The sequence below is a fragment of the Serinus canaria genome, chromosome 3 (genome assembly GCF_022539315.1).
Source record: "Serinus canaria isolate serCan28SL12 chromosome 3, serCan2020, whole genome shotgun sequence".
NCBI classification, from domain to species: Eukaryota; Metazoa; Chordata; class Aves; order Passeriformes; family Fringillidae; genus Serinus; species Serinus canaria.
The window spans coordinates 69914788-69934217 of record NC_066316.1 but is presented as its reverse complement, the minus strand read 5'-3'; the positions used below and the strand labels follow the sequence as shown (position 1 = coordinate 69934217).

The following is a 19430-nucleotide window of genomic DNA, read 5'->3' as shown; positions in this document are numbered from 1 at the left end:
ATAGGTCACAAAGGGCCTTCCTTGGCTGTGATGGGCTAGAAACAAGTGTCCTCCAAAGACTACAGTCACAGGTGTGCACTGTACATTAGCAGGGGAGTCATCAGAAGGTGGAGGCCTTGCAGGTACCAGCTCATCAAAAAGAGTCAAATGCTAGGGCAAAACAAACTGGCCCCGTGGCCAGTGCTTAGCAGATGGGTTGGAGGGAGATACAAAGACTGAAATATTTTTGTCTGTAGAGGTGCAGTCTGAAAAGCTGATGTGTAAATCATGTCACTGTGTTAGGCAAAGAAAATTAAGAAGACTTTATACAATGGAAGCACTTTACATTACTAATTTAAGCAAAATTCAGCAATACAAAAATTATAAACCTCCTTAAAATAAAACTGAAAATAGAAAGCCTTTGATCATAATTTACTCAAGCTCTAACTGAAACTCTTACTTGATTTTCCAATGTCGCAGTGAAACCAAACACTCATTAAATCACTGTAACAGCATTTAATATCCTTAAGTAGTCTGCAGAAGTTTTTGTTTTCAGAAAATAATTTCACCAAAGTTACATTTGTCATCTGATTTTTGCTAAGTAGGTTAATCAAATTGTAATTTAGTATCTGAACCACAAACACCTTGCAAAGCTCTCTGGTTTCGGGTCTTACATACTAGTTATTCTATTTACATCCTGCCTAGCATAGAAATAATACTTTAAAGGTTATAGGTTTTAACTAGAAACCATAGGTGAATATCTCAAGATACATAGCACACTTTATAATGGTGTCTCCAGCAGACCCTTTTAGTGCTTAGACACAGACTATTTCTTCCTGCACCTGTCTCATACGAGCTTTTGGGGAGGCTCTCAATGTAGACATTTTCATCTTCGCATCCTGATGATGAAGAAACTGAAAATACCCCTTCTGTTTGGTTTAAAAATATGCCAACAGACATTGGAAAATTATTATTGTTATTAAAATGGGCAAAATATGACTGGGCAAAAAAAAAAAAAGCTTCACAGGTCCTCAGCTCGTGCAGCACTCCAGAATCACAAGTGGTGGAAGTGCAAAATAGATATCAGTGGGCTTCTCATGAGTAGTTTTCTGCAGGGTAGAGAGACTGACTGAGCCTTAGCTGGTGTGCATGGACTTACACAGCTTCCTCTTTCCAAGATGCTTCCTTGCAGAAGCTGTGATCAATCTGCAAACCTTCTCGGACAGTGCTAGATTAGTGACTGAGGAATGATGCCTGGTGTTGGCCAAGCAGTAGCCACCACAGGAATGTGTGCCATGGCAGCTCTGCCTTCTAAGCAGTTGAATCCACATTTTCAGAACATCCCTTCAGAAGCACAGTTAGTGCATCTCTGTTTGAAAATGTTTAAAAAAAACTTTAAAGTAATTTGGGATTTTTTGGTCACAGGCTCTGTGAGCACTTCTCCATGTGTCCCATCAAAATTCCTAACGAGGAAGGCTCATTAGCATGTGTGCTCTTCTACTGTTGTAAGATCTCTGTGTTCCAGAGAATTCAGATTAAAACTATATTTAATATGATTAATAAAGCAGACAAGCAGCATCTCAAAATTCAAGTTCACAGCTCAGTTGCTAAAATGATTGCACATAAGCAATTAAAAAAATTATTATACAGTAAATTTATTTGTGTTTGCTAATCAATAGAAACACACTTGTTCTTCATATAAACAAGCAACTACAGTTACCTTCCTATGTTGGATTTTGTATTTCATCAGTACATCATACATTTTATTTTCCAAAATCTAATAAAACAGATGGGAAAAATTCTCTGAAACTCATTAAATGAACCCTAATATATATAATTTAAAATGTGGTTTCCCTCTTTCTACAAGCTGTTTGCATGCCATGCTTTACTACTCGTCAGGCATCTCCTAGATGAAGAAAAAGTGATGAATAACAAAGCTGCAGTTTTCCCCAGTGTAGGGGTAGAAATCTGCCCAAGCCCAGATTTCTAACAGACCAAAGAGAATTCCTGAGAAGGGATAAGACAACTATTTATTGTGGTAGCCTTCAAGTCTAAATAACAACTCTTCTAATTGAATGCAGGGGTCCCAAATCACAGCTTAATAGCAATTCCCAGGAGGATATTTTACATCTCAGCTGAAAATAAAAAAAAAAATCAAGATTTTCTTTTATGTGAGTGATGTATTCAGGTTGTATCTACCTCCTCTTTTACAAATTTGGTCCTATGTTCTGACTCTGAAAAAAATGGCAAAATTGAAATTGGTAAAAGAACAACTTAGCCATGTATTGAGATAATGGATTTTATTTTCACTCATGAAATTTTGAGGCAAGATCATGAATTAATGTAAATTTTTAAGCCATCACCAATTTCACAGCACATATAAATGAAATTTGTGTGATTTTTCTAACGTATCAATTGCAACATTATCAGGAAGATATTATATGGAGCTGAATTTGTTTGGTGCATTCACAGTAGCTCTGAACAACAGCCTCCAACAATAAGGTTATAAAAATAAGAAGATACACATTTCTCTGTCACTGTTAATTTGATACTGAACTGTGATAGATTTATGAAAGAAGCTATGTGTGAAAATCATTATTTCTAAAAAAGGTACTGCAGGAAATATCTGAGAAATGCTGTGGGGTTAGCACACTTAGGACAAAAGGAAAACCTATTCGATTGCACATATAAAGCATTATTTTCTTCTTCTTTTTTTTTTTTCCATCTAGAATATATTGTGTTTAGAGATGGGAGATATAAGTAAAGCTCTAGTACTGCAAACCTTCAGTAGGATTCCCCATGGCAGCAAAGCAAAGGGTACTCATTTGTCAGGCAATTTAGCGAGATAGTAGGATTCATAACTGAGTGTTTTGTTTGTTGACTTGCTCATAAACGGGTTTATTTTGGGCTGATTTTAGGTTGGCTGTGTGCAGAGGGCATCAAGCCATGTTCTAAGGCAATTCAGCTTTGTTACATTTGGAAAAAAATGGGTTGGATTATGTTTTTTTCTCAAATTATTAGCAGGAACAAATGGTGTTTGATTTATCTTGCTTTTCTTTTGCATAATGATTAATGATAGGGCAGTTCCTGAATTAGCTTGGAAATCACACAACTGTTTTGAATTGACCTGCTTTCTATATTTGGATAATTTTCCTTTTCCTGAATGTAAATATCCATAAAAATATGTTGAAAATTTCAGGTCTCACCTAGTTTTTCACTTTGTTGTGGCTACTGCTATCTTTATGAGTTTGATTCTCAAACTCTTACATGCCAGTGATCCACTTGTTAACACACATTGTTCAAATAAAACCCCTTTCCTTTCATCTGATTTAATGCAATATTCTTCTTGGAGAATCATGGAAATAAGAGATAGAAAAGTGAAGTTGTGCAAATTTCTCACTTGTGTAAGATTTTCCTCTGATTCCTGACTCTCATCCAATGTTTATTGATTGCCAGTGGTCTGTTATTTAATAGATGGCCTGCCACCACACCTTATGTAGGTAGAAGGCCTTCTATGGCTCTGAAGCTCAGGCAGAGTCATGTTATCATCATCCACAGAACACTGTTTTTCCTATGGAAAGACTGGTGCCTGCACTGTTTATAAGCTGGCTACTAAGAAGGCGTAAAACCCCATACAGTTCTGACTGTTCCTCTACGTGGAAAGTACAAAATAATTTAAGAACTGTGTTTCTCTTTTTTACTCAGGCAATGTTCCGAGTAAGATTTCAGCAGAATTGCTTTTGTGATGCAGCAAAAAAACCCCCCAAACCTGTCCAAGGACTTCACTGTCTGTTTTCTTTCTCTGTCTTTCTCTTTTTTTACATCTTGCAAGCAGACATTGCCGTTACCCAAATTAACCTCTTCTGAGTTTTTCTTTTTTCCCCTGGTTTTTGGATCAGGCTTCTCTCTGGGTGGGGCGAAAAGTGAACTCTCCTAACATACAGTACAAATTAGGTCCTTCTAAAAACAAAGACTTCTCTTAAGAATAGCTGTATTTTATTTCTGACAAAAGAAGGGAAAACACAAGTGTGCTCAGTAAATCAAGAAGTCAAATGTGTGTAATCTGATGCCAAGTGTAAACATGTATGGACTTTACAAGGCTTGCCGACACTAGATGCTCTGATTTTCTTTCATTTGAAAAAGTGCTTTTGAGTATTCACAGTAGTGCTTGCAAGAGGCAGTCAAAATCACAGAGTGAATAAGAGCAGATCTAGGCAGCAGCTTTTGCTGAATCGAGACACTTTTAGTTTTTTTATGAACACACTATTTTCTGCTTGGAGTAGCTAATGTAAATATGGTAAATCTAGCTAGCTGCATATGCAGCGGGACCTTTTGGCCTGGCTTTTTGGCAGAAAGTTTGTTAATTGAATACTATAAAAAGCTGCTAAAGAGTCAAAATATAGTCCCTCACATATTAGCAAAACAGTTTGATTTCAGTGGATGTTAAATACATAACTGCCTGATGATATTGGGCATGAATACCTCCTGAATACTGTTCCAGCACTGAAGGGCCTGAATACCTTTCTGTGTCCACTGAAGGAAAAACGGAGTGCAGAAGTTAGTGCTTTAATTAAGAAAGATCTTGCCGTGTCTTCACTGCTATTCTATCAGGCTGCTGCTGTAACAAATCATGGTACTACTCCATCTGTGCAGGAGTACTGCTGTAAAACTAAAATTTTCAGGCTGCTCACCATTTGTACTGAATGTCTCAAGCTGTGTTAATTACATATTTGTAAGCACTCTGACTCTAGTGTTAGTTGGGTAGATCTCAGAGGTCTACCAAGAATTTTTTTTCACATAATTTTAATATTAACAGTATTTTTGTAGCTGGGTATTTATTTTAAACATATCACAAGGGTTTCTGAGCACTGAAAAAATTGTGTTTGCAGCTAGTGAGTTGGACTTCTGTTCTTCAGCCATATCTCTAATTACACCCCATGACTGGGACAACGTGGGTTTAATTTTTGCTTCTTCATGCTTTAAAGCATGAAGATTGCTTTAAAAGCAATGACGAAGGGAAGGGAAGGGAAGGGAAGGGAAGGGAAGGGAAGGGAAGGGAAGGGAAGGGAAGGGAAGGGAAGGGAAGGGAAGGGAAGGGAAGGGAAGGGAAGGGAAGGGAAGGGAAGGGAAGGGAAGGGAAGGGAAGGGAAGGGAAGGGAAGGGAAGGGAAGGGAAGGGAAGGGAAGGGAAGGGAAGGGAGGGAAGGGAAGGGAAGGGAAGGGAAGGGAAGGGAAGGGAAGGGAAGGGAAGGGAAGGGAAGGGAAGGGAAGGGAAGGGAAGGGAAGGGAAGGGAAGGGAAGGGAAGGGAAGGGAAGGGAAGGGAAGGGAAGGGGTGTGCTGCTGTCTGCCTTGCCTGTGACATGAAATCTGAGGGACACCTTCCAAAGAAGAGTCTAGAAATGCCTAGATGGATTCATACAGTGCTTTTCATTCCCTCCCATCCTCTGCCAAGTTTTTTCCATGTAAAATAAGAGAACTGGCTCCTCAAAGTCACTTGGATGAATATGAACTCTCGAAAGTGTCACGTAGCCCTTGGAATAATTCCAAAAGAATCCCAGCTTATTTGGAAAAAGTGTTCCTTGAAAGAAATGCACAAACATTGGTCTGGTTCCAAAGCCATGAAATCAACAGAGAGACTCTCATTACAGAGGGCTTTGGATCTGACTGACCCACTGGTGGCTATGACCAGAACAATGGTCTGTTACAATAAATAATTTTTTGGATTCATGTTTTCCCAATGCCTGCAAAGTTTTGGTAAGAGTAGAAAATAAAGAACAATCTTCCAGTGAAATCTCCTTCTCTTTTCCAAGCTCTTTGAAACTAGAGTTTATGACCCTTATTGTTCTGTTTCGAATGCAGTACCTTTTCTTCTCTCTTTTTACAAAAAATTAGAGATATATGTAACCATTTAGAATGAAGACTGAATTAGCCCTGCCAAGGACTTGCTTTTAATTTCCTTTTCTGTTTGTTTTTCTTAACTGCTCAGTTCTTTTGATTATCTGAATCCATAGGTCATCCTAGGTAGTTTAAATACCTACCAAACAGAAGAGTGAACAGCAGGGACTCAACAAAAAAAAAAATCAAATATAGTCCTAATGTTCTCTGTCTTGAGTGTGCTTTTGCCTAGCAGAAGCTTGCAACTGCATATTTGCTAATGTCATTTGCTTTGCATTCATATTTTTTTTTAGGTTTTTTTACCGTTAACAGCAGACACTGCACTTGCTTTGTCAGAAAACCACAGCCTTCACTGCTAAATGCAGTTGAGAGCAAAGCATTGGTCTAGAAGTTGTAGAAAGGAGTTTATTATGTCTTGGGGTATTATGACAAAATATTTTTCCTACAAAAAAAGCCAAGAAAAAATTTAAATCAATTCAGAGAATATCGGGGGTTTAGATTATCACCTGTAATATTATCAAACCCTAGCTTTCAAGAACTTTAAGTCATGTCATGAAGTTGCCTTAAAAATCACAGGTTATGAAAATAGTATTTTGAGTTCTGGCCCTGGTGCTAATCTATTTCAGTTTCAGGCTTTTCTTTGTCACCAAGACTAGACAGCTGACTTCTTTCTTTCACAACAACTGAGATTCCCACAAATCACTTTTTATTTTAAATACAAGGCTTTAAGAAAAGCCTATCTTGTAAGATTCACATTTGAATTCCAAGAGCTCACAGCACTGGTCTTGCATGAACTACAAGCTGATGGTAGATAAGCAGGTTTTCCAAACTTACTCTAATAAATACATTCTGTCCCTCAGCTGGTATGGATACATACCATCCTAACATCCTTAAATATTGTGCTCAGAAACACCCAAGGAGCACCTGCTACCCTTAACTCTGCAGAGTGGTCTCTACTGTGCCTGCAGTGGCAGGTCGTCTCCATTTCCTCGGTCAGATTGGCAGCTCTGGGTGTGTCCCCTCCTCTCCTTGGTACTGGGAAAGGAGGAGGCAGGGGGCAAGAGGGTGCAAAGTGGCCCTGTCTCTCTAATTAGCGATGTTAATTAGTTGCCTTTTCCCGGAAGCCGTGCAGATCCTGGAGAGGTGACAGTGGTAATAGGTTTTCCTATTGCCAAGTCTGGAATTTTAATAACTGGTACTCAACTTTTTCATGGGCAATAGTACATCTGAGAAATTGATGCACTGGCAGAGAAGAAGCACTGGATGTTCCATTAGTCTCCACTGACTGACCTGCTGAAATTAGAAGTATGGCTGTATGATTTTGAAGTGTTTCAGAGTGATGAATCAAAGTGCACTCTTCTTTTAGACTTACAGTGAAGACAGCAATGTTCTGGAAACAGGACCACATTCACAAATAAGCTCTAAAGTCTTCTATCTTAGTCCAAACTTTGGGACTTGTGATAGCAGGATCTCACAAATGGGCTCTGCTTGCTCATTCTGGAGGAACTAATAAGACAGAAGGGAAAATGTGACCCATGTTTCTGCCCTTAATTTTGAAAAGGGATGACTGTTTCAAGGAGAAAAGAGTTATAGCTGGGGTTGGGATACCTGAGATTGGATGAGGTTGTCTTACTGAGTCCCAAGTGAAGGAAGTTTGGCAGTCCTGTGGAAGACACACAGAGGTGACCTGAATGGGGGGGCCATGCACTCCTTCATCCATCTGTTTTTGTAGCTGGAGCAGGACAGTAGCACAGCCCTGTGCAAAGGGCACAAACTAATTCCTGATTTTGCTCATTAATGCATTTTAACAGCTCCTTTTTCTGAGCACATGAGACAGAATGATCAAAAAGTCCCCAAGATGGAGACTGATGTATGAGAAGTAAAAAACTTCTCTTTGACTGAGAAAATCCATACTTGGCCCCACTTGTGTAAGTTACTGCCTCTGGTTTGGGGAAAAAACAACACATTTGAAGCACTGTGCTTTGGTTTGGTTTGGTTGGTTTTGGCTTGTTTTTTTTTTTTTGTTTTCTTAAATTTGTTGTTGTTGTTGTTGTTGGGTGGGTATTTACATTTTTGGCAAGGCCCTTTTAATGCTTCATACTCCAGAGTCTGCATGCTGTCATATACAAAAGTTTGTGGATTCTTTAATACTGTGAATTCCTGAAAATACATGATTATTCACTTTCTGACTTTGTAATGGAACAGTAGTGTGTGTGTGTGTGTGTGTGTGTGTGTGTGTGTGTGTGTGTGTGTGTGTAGAGTTTTCACTTACAGTAAATGTGGAAATAGGGAAGACCTGAGAAGGATAAACAGAGAGTCAAAGTGAATCTCAGAGGAGATAAGTGGTGAAAATGGGTAAACAGAAAACTGCACTTCTGTGGGAAAACATGGAGGAGCTAAACCACAAACAGGAGAGGAAACATCCAAATCTAAACAAGGAATTCAGCAGCAAGCTGCGGCAAATGTGATTTTAAGGAACAGTGTTCACAACAGACATGTGTGGCTGCTGAAGATGAAGTATGTGAGCCCTGCTTTCCTCCTTCCCCATCCCCAGTACCTCCACAGAAAGCTCAGCCTCTCCTGTCCACCTTATTTGTTCAGTAGTGGACTTCATACGATTGATTCAGTTCTCATTAAACTGATTTACTGGGCTCGCTGGCTCTGCTCAGCTTCAGTTTATTCCTACTTTGTTTAAAATTCGGGAAGTGCTGGGGGAGGGGACAGGACACTAATGGCCGTTCTCGTGTAAGTGGAGTGGTAGCTGATTTATTGCAAAGGTTATAAAGGAAAAGTATTAAGTGTGTTCCATTCTGCTTGGCAAAACCATCCTGCACAATGTCCAACAAAACCCTGAGAGCACTGGTTTGTACCAAAAAAAAAAAAAAAAAAAGGGGGGGGTGGGGGGAAGGAAGAAGGGCTCTGTGTGTGTGTGTGTATGTGTGTGGAAGGGGGATGCTCCACCAAGATGTTCTCTTCTTCTTTGAGAGCATTAATTAAGACTGTAAATCACGAGCAACATGAAACAACTGTATTTGATGGAACATGGACAGTTCTGGAGTTGTGCTGTGCTTGCGCCATCAGTTTGAGTACCTACACTGAAGCACTAATGGGAGAGCAAACTTCAAAGAGAAATTCTGGCATGAAGAAGCAGGCTGCAAGGATCATTACATGGATAAAGTTGTAAAATAGACTCCTCCGTGCAAACCGGGAAGGAGGTGGAATGAAAGTTTGAAAGGTTTATAGGAACTCAGGCTTGTTTTCCTTTCATGCACAAAGCCAGTCCCACATTAATCTGGTAAAATAAGCTTGTGTATTAGTGTTTTGATTAAAAGGGGGGATTGAAGGGTGACAGCAGAAAAGAAAACTGTACTTAAATATTGAAAAACTCTTTAAAGCTAATTTTCCTTTTCTAATTAATAGTTGAGGGAAGTTTTTTTGTCACATCATAAGTAGTGGTGGGTTGCATTTCCCATACTTAGAGAATTTAAAACCTAAGTTTGTTACAATCACATAGTTTTATCTTCAGCAGTTCATCAGTAATAGAAATTCACCCAGTAATTCCTGCACAGTTGTCATATCCTAAATGAATGTGCTTATATTTAGGAAGCCATTTAATCTTGTTTTAAAGGCATTAAGTAACACAGACAATCCCCTGTGTCAGACTGTTCACTTTATTATTTGTTTAAAATAAAATTTGGTTTTTAAAATATATTTCTCTTTGATTTCATCTAGTTACAGTTTCTTGCTGTTGTGTCTGTACTGGGCTGCAGTGGAGTGGCTCTGCTGTAGTTGAGATGATTTTTATCCATTGTGACAAATAGTCCATTTGTTCCTCATTTTCCTTTGGTGTAAAGGACTGGATACAAGTAACATTTTGATAAAAAATGGTCTATCCTTAATAGTTAATTCACAAGCAACTTATTTCCCAGCACAACATTTTTATGTAGTTATAAGTAGACCTCTGTCCAACTACTTGTCCAGGATTACTCAAGGTTTTTGGTTTGCCAAATGTGGTTTGAGATGCAATTAATAATGTGATGGATTCCAGAATTGCTAATGAGGGTAATTTTCCTTCTTGTAGAATATGATACTGTAATAGAGATGTTCTCTACAGATGCATGAGATGGAAAAAATTGTAAATAATAACTTAGGGGAAAAAATTATCTGGAATTATTTATATTTAGGAATCAGGAGCCCTGTTTGCAGCAATAGCTTCCATGCTTACCACAAAGCCACTTCTTCCACTGATCCTGTCAATTTTATGAAGGACAACCCTCTGATGTTATGATACTATTTTGGAGACTATCCATTAATATAGACACATTATTTCTATATTTACATGTAGTATAAATGTCTATGCAATAAGTAGGGAAAAGGAATTTGTTATATTATAGGAATGTGCATGCTAGAGGGTTTATGGAATGAGAATTGAAGTGACTTAAACCAAAAGTAGCGTTCAGAGTCATTGGACTTCTCATAACTTGCAGAAAGAGACAAATCACCTGTATGCTACTTGGGTTGTAAAGGAAAGTCCTTCATGTTCAGCACAGTGTATCCACTATTTGCCACTGTATGGTACTACAGAACAGTACCTCTCCTTTCCCTAAGGAAAGAAAAAAACACATTAACTGACTTTCTATTGCATTAAAGACAGCATCTTTTTTCTTTATTGGGAAGCTGGATCATACTGGCTTAGCCTGCAGTGCCTTTCAGAGGCACTCAGATGGTCTTGGACATGAATAAATGTGTGCTCTTTGCCAAGAAGGGTTGCACCAAAGCATGGCCGTGTTTGGAAAGGGTAACACTTTCATGTCCAAGTGTAAATAAAAGGTGCACAGTCTTGAACTCTACCTATGCTGGAAAAAAAGTCTTGTCAGAAACTCTAGGATAACAGTAGACTCTTCTTTTACTTCCCCACTGTTCTCCTGTTCTCTATCAACCAAAAAAAAAAACCAAAAAAAAAAAAAAAAAAAACCAACAAAAAAAAAACCAAACAAAAAAATCCCAACACAACAGCATAAATGAACCCTAATAATTCTTTTTAAAGAAAGATAGTTCAGTGTTATTATAGAATTTCATACAAAAGGCACAATTTGCCACTGATTTCTATGGACCTAAACTAGTGTTTCTTACACCCAGCCAGAGTAGCTGCAGTTGCTAAGGATATTGTGTGCAGCCACTGCACAAAGTTGTATTTTCCTTACTCTGTTGTCTTTCGTGCACGGCTGTCGCTGGTTCAGACTGGCTGTGACTGAATAGGTGGTCACAGGAAAACCATGCATCAAAAACTTCTGGCCTGAAATGATTGGCAGATTTGAAGGATCTGTCTAAGGCTCTTTAGAACAGGCACACCACTTGTCCTGGTGTATGTAATCAATTCTTGGATCATCTGGGACTACCCAGCTCAGGGTAGTTTAATTTTCATGCATAGATAATTTCTATGTATAGGAAACAGTCAAACAGTTTTGAATGAGAGCTGATAAAGGGAAGCAGAACCAAGTGAGATGCTTTCCCATTTCTTATTGACATCAGATCAAGATCCAGTGTGTGTTCCTGGGAAATACAGTCCATGCAAATGAGGTCCATGGAGTTACCATCCAAGTGAAACACAGGCTGGTGCTGTGTAAATGAATGGGCTTTCTGCCCATGCTGGCTGAATCTGTGGTAGCAGCATAGCTGAGCAAATACACTTCAACACCATTTGGTAGCAAAGTGGTTGCTGTTGCACAGTCTGTACACTCAGGTAAGCGTGCTTTGGGTCTCATCTTGTGCAAGCACATTTACCTGGAAGACAGAACATCCAAACTAAATTTCATGGCTGGCATTTGCCTCCAGCATGGGCAGGAAGCGGGGGTGGCATATTTTCACTCATCTTCACATGCCAGAGTTTGAGTCAGTTTTCTCAGAGCTTCCTCTACTGTCCATGGAGAAAACCAGCCAGCATTTACAACACATTTATCAATCTCTTTCAGACATTCAGCAACAGAGAAGTTTACATTTGGTCAGATGGAACTGACAGTTAGCACCGGACTTTTAAAGTGTGTTGAGATAGATGATGATTCTTCTGATGATGCAGAAGAATACACAGTGGGTATGTCAGAAGATGGTGGAGATCACTCCAGGCTGTTCTTTTTTACCTGAGGAGACAAAACACCTTTAACAATCAGTCTCTGAGCTGCTGGGCCAGTGATGCTGGCCTACTGGGCACAGGAGCCTTAGGTGCTGGACATCTACTCTGCACTGGTGGGGAGGGCTGCTAGCAGCTGTGGCCTGACTCATCCAGCATTCTTTTGGATGATACCTGGACACAGTTGGGGTGTTAAAGCTAGACCAGGTGTCGTTGCCATTGCTGTAGGTGACTTTCATGACATTGCTGTGAAGGAGTTTGATGCTGGTACATGTGACATGGGCCCTCCTGGGTGAGAAGTCTGAAGTGCCATGGAAGTGCAGCCACGTCTGTAGCTTGTGTGTCCCTGCTCCTTGTTTATTAAATCACAGCCACAGTGTTCCCTGGCTCAGAACAGTTTATAAGCCAAAATTAAAACTTGGGCAAGAGTTCCCAGACAAGGTAGTTTACAGTCAGAGTAGTTCCTTAGTCCATTTTGCTCACAGCTGAACAAAACCTTGTGTCTTTATCACTGGAGAAGACTGGGGTGGGGGAAGGTAAATATGTCAGCAGGTAGAAAGAGAGAGGTGGCAGCAACTGCTTTAAACCAGCATTGCTGCCAGAAACTTGTTCTTCAAATGACCCCCTGTCGACTTACCTGACAATCCATGGTCGTTTGAGTAGTTCAGTATATTGGCTTCAGGGAGCCCCAGAACAAAGACTTTCCTTAAAAAACTCAGCCCTTACTCAGATAAAACTCCCACTCATGCCCCAGGGAGTTTTGCATGACGCAGGATTACAGGATGGTGTCTCAGCTTTGTTGTCTGTACTGCCTGTAGCTGCTTTTTAGTTCTGTGGATGAATAAAGGCTGTGCCCATTTACAAGGAAACTTGATTTCCGTTTGCTCACTATCAGTTTACTAAAAACTTCATCATCCCCTTTAGAAGCTAGAGATGGGCTCTTGAGGAACTTACAAGTGAGGAGGAAGGCACCCACCCGAAGGTGGTGCCTTGGGAGAATGTGGAGAAGGACAAGGCTTCGAGGATCGTAGCAGGCAGGCAGTGGCATCTGAGATTTTAAATTTGCCCACACTCTTCCCACCGTGGGCCCCAAGGTTTCCGAGGTGAGGAGTTCCTCAGGACTGCTGGTAAGCCCAAGCTCAGCTCATGAGTCTGTTCAGTGTTTGGGGATCCTGAGGTGCTTTTTTCCCCTCCTCTTCTGTGACAGGTATGCTGCATCATGCCTTTAGTTTCTCTGATTCTGTGATTACTCATTGTTATTTTGTGTGAGCAAAGCCAGCAGGTGTTACAATACCTTCCCCGTCAGCATGTCCTGCAGTTTCTGTTTCCTCGGATGAGACAGGAAAGCAATCACTTCAGGGCCAGAGAACTGGGCCTCATTTCGTCAGCTGGAAGGTGACTAGTTAAAATCTAACTAGCAGTCTCACAGCCAGTGCCTGACAGGAACAGTCCCTGAAGACTATTAAGAAAATAAAAATTCCCTGCTCTGTCATATAATGGAAATGAGAATACTTCAACAGCCATCCCCTCTAATCTGTTATCCAGCCCTTAGCAGCTTACCAAGCCTGTATTTAACCTATTTCCCTAATGGCAATTAAGAAATGTTTTCATTTCCCAGGGAGAGGATTGCCAATGAAATCCCCCTCTCCCTCCCAGCCCCCATCCTGTGGCTCCGTTCTCTCCCTCCTTTTCCCCACACCCAACCCCTTTCTTCCTTAGCCCAAGGCATCCAAAGCATTCCCCGTGTGTTTGGGTAGCATGCAGTGAGGAAGAAATGATTAAGCAGCTGAATGTTTGAAATCCAGCTAAATGCACCGATTATTATCTGCTTAGGGCTTTCTTATCTCGAACTGTGTGGTGCTTAATGGTAGGCCCATTGTTTTCAGCTCAAAGGTATTAATGAAGGAATCAGGGCAGCAGGCTGATGTCATAGGTGGCTGAAAGGTGACTTGTGCACTGATTTCCCTTACTCCACCCCTTCACAAGTCCCTTCCAACTAGTTCAGAAGAAGGGTTAGTATTTTTAGAATGGAGGGGGGGAGGGAAACCAGCAAGCAGCCGAGGTTGAGTTTGTGTGTCTGGTAAAAGGATTGCAGTGGCTCCTAAATATCCTGCTTAAAAGATGTACTCTCTGAGCTTCTGCTCTACTTTCTCACTTCATAAAGACTCTGAAGTGTTGGCGCAGGTCTCAGCGTGAAAGCGACCAGCTGGCCCTTGTTCACACCTGCCCTAGGCACTGACCAGCAGAGCACACTTGATGTCCTGACCTATATCCAAGGTGAGGTTTCCACTTAGTGGTTTCCACGGGAAGAAAGAGCTGTGTAAGTGGCTGCCACCAAGGATGGCTTCTTGAGGTGGATGAAGCCCTCAAGATGATGCACAATTTAAGGAAGTGCTTTTGTAGTCAAGTTATCAGCTGTGCTTTTTGTCACTCTTGGGAGTTAAATCCTTTTCTCTTTTTTTTCAAATGTACATAGTTACTAGATGCAAAGTGGTGTATGTTGTGTGAGGAGAGACTCTTCTCTCTGGCGTGAGGTATCTTGAGTGTATTCAGTTTTCTATTACACAAAACAAGCATGGAAAGAGTAAAGATTTAGAATAGGCCTGATTTTAGTGTCATTGTTTGTATTTTAATCATACACTCATTTCTGTAATTCTTTTTGTGACAGATTTAATTTGGTATTCCTTCCCTTTTTGTCATCGACATGAAAAACGCTATTCTTTCTTTGCCTTGGAGTACTGCTCTACATGGTAGGACTTTGGCATCACACTCCTGCAAAAATGCTAAAATTTCTTCAAGGGTTTTTTTTTAATGGACCCAGCTAAGAATTCAAGGAAAGGTGTGCTACCAGAAACTGACTTGTGGATCTTTTGTGATTTTGGGGACAATAAAAGAAAATCAGCTTTTAAATAGCAATGTCATAAGGTAGCAAGTAAAGAGTTCTTGTGTCCATATATATCCAAGCAGGTCTCAGACTAGAATAAAAAATAATGTACTTTCTTTTTTTCATTTTAATGAGACAATATTTTTTGTGGAATACATAAGTTAATCAGAGTCTGTGATTACAATTATAATGTCTTTGCTGGCACAGGGTTCATAAGATGGGATTTCTGTCTTACCTAGACAAATGAGTGAAGAGCTTAATCCTTTCAAATCTTTGATTGGTTTTGTTTGTTTTTCTCAATTTCAGTTTAGTTTTTGGTTTGATGAAGGTGCAGTAGCTTTCACTGTTCGCTGGAGTGCTTTGTGCCTGTTGAAGGAGCTATCTAAATAGCCCACTAGCAAAGACTAGAAAGTCGAAAGAGAAAGCAGAGAAGAAAGAGTGCCACTGAATACCCATAAATGCATCAAAGCCAGCTGCTGTCTTGAATAAGATTTACTTAACAGGAAGCCATCAAACACCAAAACTCTCCCTTCAATTTTTTTTTCCAGGGAGAAAAAAAACTGCATAGCAGTAGATTGACTTTGAGTTGGTTTGTTTTTGGTTTTTTTTTTCTTATTAGTTTATTTCTTTCGTTTTTTTTTTTTTTTTTTATAACTTATTAGTTCATGACTGAGATTGGTTTGTGTAGGGTGTTTTTGGTTTGTTTGGAGTTTTTGGGAAGGGTTGAGTGAACTGACTGGCACTTCCAGTCCTGTCCTCTCACATCCCCTCCTGTCCCCCTCCCTGTTTCTGTAGGTTCAGCAGTAAAAATCTATTGAAATGTGAGATTACCAAACTGAAGCAATCAGTCTGAAATGATTAAGGAAGATGACTATTCTTTTCTTCAGATGACCAAAAGTCATCTTGTCCAGAGTTCCTTATCTTCAAGGTGCTATTTCACAACAGTTTCTTTCTAAGTATGTATTTCCTGTTAAAATCTGAAGACTTTACATTGTAGGTAAGCTTGTATGTACAAACTATCACCAACTGTTACAAAAATTGGTGTTTGTCTTTCTTTTGAAATGATGTTGAATTTTTTTAAAAAGAAAAAGTGTTTATTTATTTCTTTAGTAATTTAGGAGATTATGTGTCAAGCCTAGGGTGAAATTTTGTTTGCTGAACTTATCTTAAACCTCAGGAGGGGAGGAAGGTTCCGTTTAAAGGTCAAAGCATTTCAAGATTTCAATTCCGTATATTTTTTACCTTTAAAGTTTTCCCTCACCCCACCCAAACCTCGGACCTTAGAAGATTTTCAGATGCCTTACACATGTTCATCTTGTATCAAAATTTTTGAATAACTCCACATTAAATGCCACACTAATTAAATATTCATGCACATATTACTCTCATCTACTGTGCAGCAACACTCCTCTGGTGAGAAATTCAGTGTTTGAGCTTGGAGGAGCATGCTGGAGCTGACAAAATTCAGATGCTAATGATAATTAATTTATGTAGTGGCAAAGATAGGTGCACTGCCAGGTGCTTTACAGGCAGATAAGATCTGGTTTCTGCTTCAGTGAGTTTACAGTCTGAGGCCCCGGTTTTGCAAATACTTATGCACATGAGTTATGCCACCGGGTGCAGTGACACTACTCATGCATGTGAAGTTACTCACCTGTAGTGAGCCATCTGTGTACAGTTTCAACTGCATTAGCTTTTCAATTGATTGTGCTGTGAGTCAGCAGTTATTCAGGCTGATAATTGTAGTTATTTAACAAGCTCTGCCAGTCAGAAATTAAAGAAAAAATACAGGAGTCATCTTTCCACAAGGGAATTGAAAACTCAGGTTTTCCTGGGAAATTTTTCAGGAAGCAAACAGTCCATGTTAGAGCTGGCATTTTCATGTCACACTGGCTTAAATTATGTCTATTTGCGTACAAATCACGGGGGAGAAAAAAAAAATCACCCGATAATTGGAAGGGAAAAGTGTTATTCCCGTTCCTCATTTGTCGTGATGCTGATCTTGGGGCCACGGTAAGAGCGTTTCCAGTGAAATTACTTTCAAGTCTGGGAAAAAGCAATCAGCAGAGGCCTTGGTAGCTGTAAATTTGTGGCAGCAGTCCCTAATTCATCTTGTAATTCTATGACAGGCTCTGAATTGCCCGTATTTGGCCAGGGATCACTTCAGTGGACAGTTAATGAAAGAGCAGAGGGAACTTGAAGGTCAGTCACACTGAATTCTTTTTTCTTCCTGGCTATGTCTTTTTTATTGCATCCTATCTTTCTTTATATAATTTATTAAAGAAAACCCTTTTTTTGTTTGTTTCTGGCAAAAGCAAATCTTTGCCTCTTTGTTTATCTGTCTTTTTTGCTTGAAGCATTTATAAAACAGCCTAAAATGCCTCAAAATAGATGTTTCTGTTGAAATCAAGTGACAGAATTACACTTTAGCCAATTTCTATTTCTTGTCTGAGTGTGGTCATGAGAATAAAATAGCAACAGATGCTGCAGCCAGGTATGGTTTTGAGAATGGAATTTTTACATCGACATGTGAATCTAATCTAAGTACAATGAGAAGACTTTAGTTATTGGCTCACACTCAGAATAAACGATTTTGAACTTCAGAAAGCCATGAGACTAATTAAAATAACACCAGAAAATGCACTTGTGTCTGCTGGAGTCAGACTAACCAGCAGATAAGCTGTAATAGCATTTGTTTGTTGAAACACTGTAGTAAACAGGGGTTGACTCATCAGAACACAAGATTCTATTTGTGACATGTATATCAGACCAGACATGTTGAAAAAAAATTAAAAATAAAAACAAAGAGGAGTCATTGATTAAAAATTAAGATAGCCTTTTCTTTTTTTTCTTCCCTCTTTCTTATTTTATATTATAATTTCCTGTCATCGCTATTTTCTCTTTTTCAGAATCTTTTCTTCCTTTGGAGGACATAAATCTTCTCTCCTGTTTTGTCTCATTCAGTCTGTCTCTCAGAATACCTTGTGTCTTAATCTTCTCTCTCTAGCTTATGCCTTCAATCTTTTTGCCTCCTTTTTCTGTCCTTTTCCTGTCCTTTTCATATCTCTCCTTTATTTCCCCTTTATTTCGACTTTCATTCCAAATACATTATCTTCCTACCTCAGAGTTGCCTTCCCCTGTTCAGCCTTTGTCAGAAAAAAATTCATAGGGCTCACGGTCATTTGACCCTTCCAGATAAAGTATTTTGAATGACCACTCTGGCTTCAGGTAAAAAGGAAGTGTTGGTGGATGAAGCAGTGGGTTTTTTTCACTCTCTGAAATCCTTTCAGTCACAACAAGATCACTGTTACTTCCTCTCAGGTTGAATTCAAAATCCTTTGCAATTCATTGGAAGCTTCATTTGCTATTAAACTAAACCTACAAAGTAGGGACAAAAGTGATATTAAAAAAACAAAAAAAAAAAGTGGGTAGAGAAGTCCACTTTCTGCCAGCTATACAAGGGAAAATTAAAAAAATATTTAGAGGTGAGTTTATTTTTCAAAGTACATTCAATTTAAACTAGTGGAAAGAATTAACTGCATTTTAATGGTTATCATGTAGTCAAGGAATGCCTTTATTATAAGCAGAGTACAATGAGCTTTTCTATTTGTGAACTTGAGATTCCATGTCACTTTTTAATAGGCTTCTGCAGCACACATCATTTTGACTGCCTGTGACAGAGCAGAGGTCACTCCTAGCTGCAGGACCTGCTGCTTGTCTGTGCCTGGCTGGTGGGATGTCTCTTGTGGACTGTGGCCACTTGTGCCTGTGACTGTGGCCATTTGTCACTTACCAGCACCAGGGGATTTCCAGTCCCAAAGCTTTTGCAGATCCCAGACGAGCAGATCACAGAAGTGGTGTGGAAAGCAAGGTGATGCCTTCATCTGTACAGATAAAGGGGGGTTTGTGCATACATAACCCTTTGAAAATTATGGCAATACAATCTCAGTCAAGTCTAGTGGAACAGAAATGGTCTTGCACAAGCCAACACAGGGAACAAGGTGGCTTCTCGTAGTTTTAGCAACGTCTCATTTCTACACATGCTGAGTTTCCAATATTTGTACAAGAAGCTGCTCTGCGAAGGTTGATTGGAAGTGATTGGGATTGTTTTGTGTCTCAATTTTTCATATTTCTGTTTAAATCAGATTAAGTCAACATATTTGAAATGCTGGATTTGGCAGAAACAAAATTGGTTGAGGGAGGACATGAAAATCTTGTCTTTGTGTGTAGAAGACTGTTGTTAACTTAATATAACAGGGTGTCAAAACCCATCATATGCAAAGTGTTATAAAGTGCTTTTATTAATGGTGTAAAAAATCCAATAACAACCCAAGAAACTTCTCATTATGAGAAGAGAAAACATTAGTGCTTTTCCTGACAGTGTTCCTTTTCATGGGAGGATTCCTCTGTGGAACACTAATCAAGTCCATTCATGATAACAAGAAGACTACATCAAGACTACATGATAACCATTAAGAAAGATCTTAATTAATTTAATTAAAATCTGTCAGATCAAACTGATTAGCCTGACATCCAGCCTGGTGG

The 19430-nt window shown here is 39.5% G+C and overlaps 1 protein-coding gene across 4 annotated transcripts in view; it reads left to right on the top strand.

Moving 5' to 3' along the window:
• Positions 1–19430, top strand: part of PRDM1 (PR/SET domain 1) — a 112142-nt gene that overhangs the window by 32330 nt on the left and 60382 nt on the right. For 3 of the 4 annotated variants that reach the window (XM_018917899.3, XM_050972316.1, XM_050972317.1), the window contains one exon: positions 17015–17087. The exons of the other annotated variant lie outside the window; for it this stretch is intronic. The gene's annotated coding sequence lies outside the window, so the exon portion shown is untranslated. The remainder of the gene's footprint in view (positions 1–17014; positions 17088–19430) is intronic. 4 annotated transcript variants of the gene reach the window in all.